Source organism: Galeopterus variegatus, unplaced genomic scaffold (genome assembly GCF_000696425.1).
Source record: "Galeopterus variegatus unplaced genomic scaffold, G_variegatus-3.0.2 Scaffold5631, whole genome shotgun sequence".
Taxonomy (NCBI): Eukaryota; Metazoa; Chordata; class Mammalia; order Dermoptera; family Cynocephalidae; genus Galeopterus; species Galeopterus variegatus.
Genome location: NW_007731742.1, coordinates 97,547 through 106,644, shown reverse-complemented (window position 1 = coordinate 106,644; position 9,098 = coordinate 97,547).

Below are 9,098 nucleotides of genomic sequence, written 5' to 3'. Positions count from 1 at the left end.
AGAAATTGGTATCAGGAGTGGTCCTAGGTAACAGACCCTCAAAGATTTCAAAGATCTCAAAGATTAGATTTGCGAATTGATTTGGTTATGCCTGTGGGATGGAGTAAAATGCTTAACTCTTTGCTACTGAAAAATGAGATGCATCCATGACTTGATCCCTGTACCAGCCAGCTGCAAAACAACAACAAAAAAAAGAGAGAGAGAGAGAGAGACAGAGAGAAAGAAAGAAAAATGGTAGACTTCATAGTACATAGCATGCAGTGACATTCACAGTTAATAAAATTATCATCTGTGGTTGACTGTGGAAAATGTCTACTGAAGCACTAAGACATATTTCAGTAAAATGACTGAGTTTTAAGGAAAAAAAAAATCTTTAGGCATTTAGCCAAATAGCACACATGTTATAAGGGAAAAAATTATATTATCATCAGATTTTTCAACAGCAACTTTTTATGCCAGAAGAAAATGAAGTAACATACTTAAGATTTTCAAAGAAAGAAAATGTGAGCAAGGATTTTTATATACAAAAACCAGACCTGTAAATATAAAAAGTGCAGGCAAACTGTTATCAGCATGCAAGAACTCAAGGAATATTGTTTCTATGAGCCCTTTCTAAAAAAATCTACTAGAGCTGACCAATATGGTAGCCACTAGCCACGTGTGGCCATTTAGATTTTAATTTTAATGAATTAAATGAAGCAAAATTAAAAATTCAGTTCTTCAGTCAAACTAGCTACATTTCAAGTGCTCAAGAGTACATCTGGCTGGTGGCTACCATATTGGATGGTATAAGTTCAGAACATTTCCATCATCACAGAAAATTTTATGGGATACCACTGCACTAGCTTCAGGTAACCAAAATGACTGAAGAACCATTGACATAAGTACTGATGGTGGGTATTAAATACAAGGATACTTCAAAAAGTTCATGGAAAAATAAAATTAAAAAGTAATACAAATCTCTCCATGAACTTTTGAAGTACCCTGGTATATATATTTAATTGAATAACTAAGACTAAATGAGGGTTAAAAGGGACAGATTATAGTATATAATGTGTACATAACCTGACAATCTAGACATAGTAAAGCCATTAAAATGGGGAAAATGGAAATAGCATACCCAAAATAAAAATACCTTAAAATTATATTTTTACTTAATCATAACTGATGGTGGTAGCGTTAGTATTGCTATTCTGAGACTATTACATGTGGGACTAAGCAAATGGATAATTATGGGATATTCTAATTCTATCATGTCCTTGAGAGCCAGGACTCTCAGAGTGGAAGATACATCTGTATCTCCTTATATAATATAGAAGAGGTTAACTTAAAAAACAAAAACCAAAAAACCCTGTAGCCTGAATATAAATTGGAAGTATCAGTACAAACTAGAAACAATGACCAACACAGTAATAATGAACATCCCTATGGTCTCGACTGTAGTTTCAAAATATCATTTCCCATTAAAGGGAACCAGGGATTTCTGGATAAATGGCCAATTCCAAGTCAGGGAAAGGATATGTACAAGAGGTGCCTGGAACATCTTGACATACCAGATAGCAAGGAAGCTATCAAAGACCTCCAGAGTAATGTCAAAAAGATTTGGGAGCCAACTAGAAGAGGCTCTGGTTAGCTAAAAATGGGACAAAATCAGCTTCAATAAAAACTGCAATAGATTGAAACTCACCAAATGCATTTATTTTTATTTATTTATTTTTAAAATTCATCAATATACAATGCAGTTGATTTTTGTGTTCTTTTACCAATTCCTCTTTTCCCACTCCCTCTCCCTCCGCCCCCCCATCAACATCATATCTATTCACTTGTCTTAACAAGTTCAAGGAATCATTGTGATTGTGTGTCTTCTTCCCCACCCCTACCCCCCCACCATTTGTTTGTATATTTATTGATTGATAGATTTTTGGCTTCGATAAATGAGAACATGTGATATTTCTCTTTCTGTGCCTGAATTGTTTCTTTTAATATAATTTTTTCTACGTTCATCCATGTTGCTGCAAATAGTAGTATTTCATTCTTTTTTATAGCAGAGTAGTATTCCATTGAGTAGATATATCACAGTTTCCTTATCCATTAATCTGATGATGGACATTTGGGCTGGTTCCAACTCTTGGCTATTGTAAATAGTGCTGCAACATTGGAGTACAGGTATCCCTTTGACATGATTTCCATTCTTCTAGGTATACTCCCAGCAGTAGAATAGCTGGGTCATATGGTAGATCTATCTGTAATTGTTTGAGGAAACTCCAAAGCATTTTCCATAAAGGCTGCAACATTTTTCAGTCCCACCAACAGTACAGGAGAGTTCCTTTTTCTCTGCAACCTCATCAGCATTTATCATTCTCAGTCTATTGGATATTAGATATCATAACTGGAGTGAGATGGTATCTCAAAGTGGTTTTGATTTGCATTTCCCAAATGCTGAATGATGTTGAGCATTTTTTCATGTGTCTGTTGGCCATTCATATATCTTCCTTTGAGAAATGCCTATTTAGCTCCTTTGCCCATTTTTTAATTGGGTTACTTGTTTTTTTGCTCTAAAGTTGTTTGAGTTCCTTGTATATTCTACATTTTAATCCTTTGTCTGATGTATATTTTGCAAATATGTTCTCCCACTCTGTTGATTGTCTTTTCACTCTGTTAATTGTTTCTTTTGCTGTGCAGAAGCTTTTTAGTTTGACATAATTCCATTTGTTTATTTTTCCTTTGGTTGCCTGTGATTTGGGGGTTGTATTCATGAAGTCTGTACCCATACCTACTTCCTGGAGTGTTTCCCGTATGTTTTCTTTAGGAGTTTTTTTTAATTTCAGGGTGTATATTTAATTCTTTAATCCATTTGGAGTTGATTTTGGTATATGGTGAGAGGTATCGGTCTAGTTTCATTCTCCTGTATATGGATATCCAGTTTTTCCAGCACCATTTGCTGAAGAGACAGTCTCTTCCCCGGTTGTAGACTTGGTTCATTTGTCAAAGATCAGATGGATGTAGGTGTATGTGTTGATTTCTGGATACTCTATTCTATTCCATTGACCTGTGTGTCTGTTTCTATGCCAGTACCATGCCATTTTGGTTATTATAGCTTTGTAGTATAATTTAAAGTCAGGTAGTGTTATGCCTCCAGCTTTATTATTATTATTATTATTTTTTGCTCAGGATTGCTTTGGCTATGCATAGTCTTTTGTTATTCCATATAAATGTTAGAATAGGTTTTCCCATTTCAGAGAAAAATGCCATTGGAATTTTGATGGGGATTGCTTTGAATCTGTAGATCACTTTGGGTAGTATGGACATTTTCACAATGTTAATTCTTCCAATCCAAGAGCATGGGATACCTTTCCATCTTCTTGTGTCCTCTTTAATTTCTCTCAACAGTGGTTTATAGTTCTCATCATAGAGATTTTTCACATCCTTGGTTAACTTTATTCCTAAGTATTTAATTTTTTCGGTGGTTATTGTAAATGGGCTAGCTTTCTTGATTTCTTTTTCTGCATGTTCATTGTTGGAGTATAGAAATGCTACTGATTTTTGTGTGTTGATTTTCTATCCTGCAACTTTGCTGAAATCATTTATCAACTCTAAGAGTTTTTTTTGTAGAGGCTTTAGATTGTTCAATATATAGGATCATATCATCTGCAAACAGGGACAATTTGACTTCATCTTTTCCAATCTGGGAGCCCTTTATTTCCTTCTCTTCTCTGATTGCTCTGGCTATTACTTCCAACACTATGTTGAATAGGAGTGGTGAAAGTGGGCATCCTTGTCTAGTTCCTGTTCTTGAGGGAAAAGCTTTCAGCTTTTCCCCATTCAGGATGATATTGACAGTGGGTTTATCATATATGGCTTTAATTATGTTGAGATACTTTCTGTCTATACCTAAGTTGTAGAAAGTCTTTATCATGAAGGAATGTTGAATTTTGTCAAATGCTTTTTCAGCATCTATAGAGAGGATCGTATGGTCTTTGTCTTTGATTTTATTGATGTGGTGTATCACAGTTATTGATTTGCATATGTTGAACCAACCTTGCATCCCTGGGATGAATCCCACTTGGGGTGTATAATTTTGTGTATGTGTTTCTGTATTCTGTTAGCTAGTATTTTATTGAGGATTTTTGTATCTATATTCATCAAGGATATTGGCCTGTAAAAACTCACCAAACATGTTTAAATCCATGAGTTTATAATAACATTAACAGAAAAAACAATTAATTGGACAACTTCTGAGGATTAAAAGGAACCCAATTCACTTCCTTCAGAACTAGGTAAATTAAAGGAAAGAATAAAGCATTTAACTATTCTGTATGAACTGGCTATTCTTTATGAACTGGCTAGCCACACTGTAGATAAGAAGTGTCTCTATACAACAATTATTCCAGCTAAATACCACATGTTCTCACTTATATGTGGGAGCTAATAAAAACAAACAAATAAATACAAAAACAAATAAATGGGGATTGGGGGAAGAAGACACAACAATCACAACAATTCCTTGAACTTGTTAAGACACGTGAACAGATATGATGTTGATGGCAGGGGAGATGGAAGGGGGAAAACGAGGAATTGGTAAAGGGACATGAAAATCAACTACATTGTATATTGAAAAAAAAATTTTAATACATATCCTTGGGAGATGATTTTGAATATTTATATTTGGTTCAAATCTTTCATAATAGATATGTTAACAACTCACACTGGTGGATAGATGTTGGAAAGATCACCACACAATAAATTGTGTTCTAGATTTAGGGCGTCAGTGGTCATTTTTTCTACTGATCAGTTTTTAATGTTCTTGTTAAAGGCTTTGTAGTTTTTTCTTGACTCAAACACTCAGATGATGAAAAGCTCTTCAGAAGGGAGCACTGTAGAGGACAATGTTGTAATTTTTCCTCAATCCTCATGGGTCAATTTTACTGGCTGTGCACCCTTCTTCAGATTCTGCAGGCTTTACCTTTTTAAAAAAAAATTTATCAAGGTAATAAACACATAAAGAAAATTATTCCAGCTAATATGAAGACAAAATGATAAAAGATTACAATTTTGAAACCTCCAATACGTAAGTAAATGGGTCTACTGCTTAAGCATCACTACCTGCTAAAATAATAAAAAGAGCAAAAATCACACAGGTATTATGTTACCCATAGTACTGGCAAAGGAACTGAATCTGAGTCCAATCAAGCCTCTGGATCTGGCTGCCAATCTACAGGAAATCAAAGGGTAGAGAAACAGATTGAATTTCTCCATGAGTATGTAAATAAAAAATTCAGACTTTGGGAAGCTCTACAGTTCAAAGGGGCTGGGATAAATAAATTGTAAGAAAAAAAGGGGGCAAGGGGAGGGAACCTTAGGTTAAGGTTCGAATGTTTTTCTTTTTGGTGGCTGACCAGTATGGGGATCCAAACCTGTGACCTTGGTGTTATAAGGCTACACTCTAACCAACTGAGCTGTCTGGCCAGCCTGGGAACCTTAAGTTAAAAGTGACTTAAACATATAAAATTTAAAATGGTCATGATTAAACTGTAATATTTAAGGATGCACATTTAGGCCATAAAAGCTTTAAAAATGCAAGGAAGTGATCATCACGTAGAAGTTAGGATAGTTGTTAGTTCTGAAGGGAAAGAAAGGACTGGGATTGGGATGAGGCACATGTGTAGCAGCCTCTGGGTGGCTGGTAAACCTGTACTTCTTGACTTGAGTTGGTTACAAGGATGTTTACCTTAAAGTAATTCACTAAGCTACTAAAAAATAAGATTTGAAAGATGCTGGAGTGGTCACTTGTCTCAACCTGTATTAGTCTGTTTCTGTTGCTTATAACAAAATACACGGAACTGGGTATTTTATAAAGAAAACAAAATTTTTCACTGACAGTTTCTGTGGCTGGGAAGTCCAAAGTGCAGGGAACACAGCTGGTGAAGTTCTTGGTGGTGGTGACAGTGATGGCAGAGTATCACATTGTGAAAATGGTGGAGCAGAGAGAGCACAGAGTAACCTCCTCACTTACTCTCTTTTTAAAGCATTCTATACCACACCCATCACCACCATCTTTAACCCATTCATTACAGCACGGTCCTACAATCTAATCACTTCTTCAAGGCCTCACCTTTAAATTGCCATAATAGGATTTCCCACCCTCAACAGTTACAGTGGGGATTAAGTTTGGGGGGGACATTCAATCCAAAGCACAAACAAAGCACAACCCCATTTAATTCACCACTACAGCCGCTACAGAAGATGTATCGGCTTTGGAGAATGACAATGGATTTTTAAAAATTTAGTTCTGTGCCCAAAGCACAACCCCATTTAATTCGCCACTACGGCTGCTACAGAAGATGTATCGGCTTTGGAGAATGACAATGGATTTTTAAAAATTTAGTTCTGTGGTAGCACTTCAACTATAATTAATTTTTCAAATATGTTCTCTGTGCTAGAGCAAATCAACACAGACCCTGGCACTTGGAAGGCAGTTATTGATCTGATAAATGCTTTGTTCTCCAGTCCAATAAGCAGAGAATACCAGAAAAGTTTGCTTTCATCTGGCAGGGAAGCAGTTCACTGTTTTACCTCAGGGCTACAACAACTCTGGCTCTCTGTCAAAATTTAGTCAATAGGACATTGATTTGCCTCACCATCCCATGGGACATCATGGTAGTTCAGTACGTTGATGATGTCGCATCCTTAAGACATTGTACATAAGAAGCAGCTATAATCCTGGACACCTTGATGAATAACAAGTGCATGAAAGCATGCGAGATAACCTCATAAAAACCTGGGGCTCTGCCATCTAAATTCAGAGATACTTACAAGGTATCTTAGGGTTTTAGAGGGAACTCATACATTTGGATAAGCTGCTGGGCCCATTTGCCAAATAATGCCTGAGGCTGTCACCTTTGATTAGTTCCCAGAGCAAGTGATGATTCTCCAGCCAGGCCAGGAAGCAGAGCAACTTGCAGCATCATGATGCTCAAAATGTGTGGAACTGATGAGGATACTGGACAGATAGCTTCAGTAGAAGTATCAGAATACAAGTCCCTAGGGTTTGGGGCAAAGCCAAAGAAAAATTTTGATCAACTGGATCAGGAATTCAGCCATTCTCCCAAAAATACATAGTCTCCTTCTGAGAAACATCTTCTAGCTGGTAGAGACTGAATGGCCATGGGATACCAAGGGACCATGTGACTTGAGCTGCCCATTATTAACTGTGTATTATTGTATTAGTCCGTTTATGTTGCTTATAACAAAATATTTGGAACTGGGTAATTTATAAAAAAATCAAAATTTATTGCTTACAGTTTCTGAGGCTGGGAAGTCCAAAGTCCATCTGGTGGTGGCAACCATGACCCAGGGGTCTCACATTGCAAGATGGTGGAAGCAGAGAGAGAAGAGAGAGAGACAGACTCTCCTCTTCTTTTAAAGCCCTCAGAACCACACCCTGACCACCATTTTTAATCCATTCACTACTGCACAGTCCTACAACCCAATCACCTCTTCAAGGCTCAACCTTTCAATAACCATAATAGGATTTCTCAGCCTCTTAACAGTCACAGCAGGGGCTAAGTTTCTAATACATAAAACTTGGGGGACACAATTCAAGCTTTAGGGAGTTTGGGAGGTAAACAATTCAATCCACTACAATTATCTAATCCATCAAGCCGTAAAATTGGGCATGCATAGCAACACTCAAAAATTAAATGGAAGTGTTGAATGTGAAATGGAAGTGTTGAAGTGTTGAATGTAAGGCAGGTGGTAAAGGCAGTGGTGAGCTCTATGGGCAGGTGACTCACACTCCCAGTATACCTACTTCAGTGGTACTGCCTCTTTTCTTCAACTCATTCTGATAGCTTTGTGGGAAGTCACTTTTGAAAATTGACCTAAGGAAGCAAAAAAAAAAAAAAAACCCAGCAGGCATATGCACCAGCTTAAAGTGGACCGCAGGAGCATTATGCCCTACTTAGGAGTGACCCTGAAAGACAGTAGGGAAAGGTAATTCTTTCAGTAGGTAGAATCTGAAGTAGTACATATAAGTAGTCACCTTTGTCTGGAAAGAAACAGGAGAGGCACAGATGTATAGCAATTTGTGGGTGGTGCTGAATGTTTTAGCTAGATGATTAAAGACTTGGGACGAATAAGATTGGAGGGTTGGTAACAAGGATGAATGGGAGAGAACTGTAAGGCTGGACCTCACAGTATGGCCCCAGAGTGTGAGAATATTTGTATCCTGTGCGAGTGTTCATCAAAGGGCACCCCCTGCAGAAGAGATCTCAATAAAGTAGGAAAAAGATGATCTGATCTGTATAGGTCGGTATCTTTCTTACTAATTACAGAGCTTGCTCTTTGTGCTCACGAATTAAGTGGCCATAGTGGCAGCTATGGCTGTTATTTGTGGGCTGAGTAACATAGATTTCTCCCCTCGCCACATTGGGTCTGGATGCCACCACCACTGATGTTCACTCTTCCAACAACAGAGACCCAAGTTTAGCCCCCACTGTGATACCACAGCCTGGGGAGACCAGATAGCCATATGTTGACGGACTAATTGGACCATTTCCATAACAGACGGGGCAACACTTGGTCCTCAGTGGAATAAAAATTTGTCCTAAGATTGGATCATCACCATACTGTACCTTAAGAAGAAGAATCAGCATAGGGGAAGGATTAGAGATAGGAAGATCAAGTACAAAGTTCCATTAAAAAAAACCCGAAAGCTACTCAAAGTCAGGTCCCATCTGCCAAGTGCGACCACAATCCCTGAAATGCCCCTGCTATCACGCTTCTCACGCTTCATGATAGTGGAAACTCATGAGAACAGGGGCCATGTCTCTGTTCTCCATCTTATCTCCAGCACCCAGCATGGTGCCTGGGGCATACTAGAGCTTGATAGATATGTGTTAAATATTTGTGGAATGTCTTACACTTTTTAATATTTATCATAATGCTACAAAAATATTTTGATCCATGTAGGTGCTTAACAGACACTTGTTAAGTGAAAAAAAATTATGATCAACTAAATCAGGAGTCAACTATAGTCTGTGGTTCATATCCAGCCTATTTTTATATGCCCCGTGAGCTAAGAATGGTTTTTACATTTT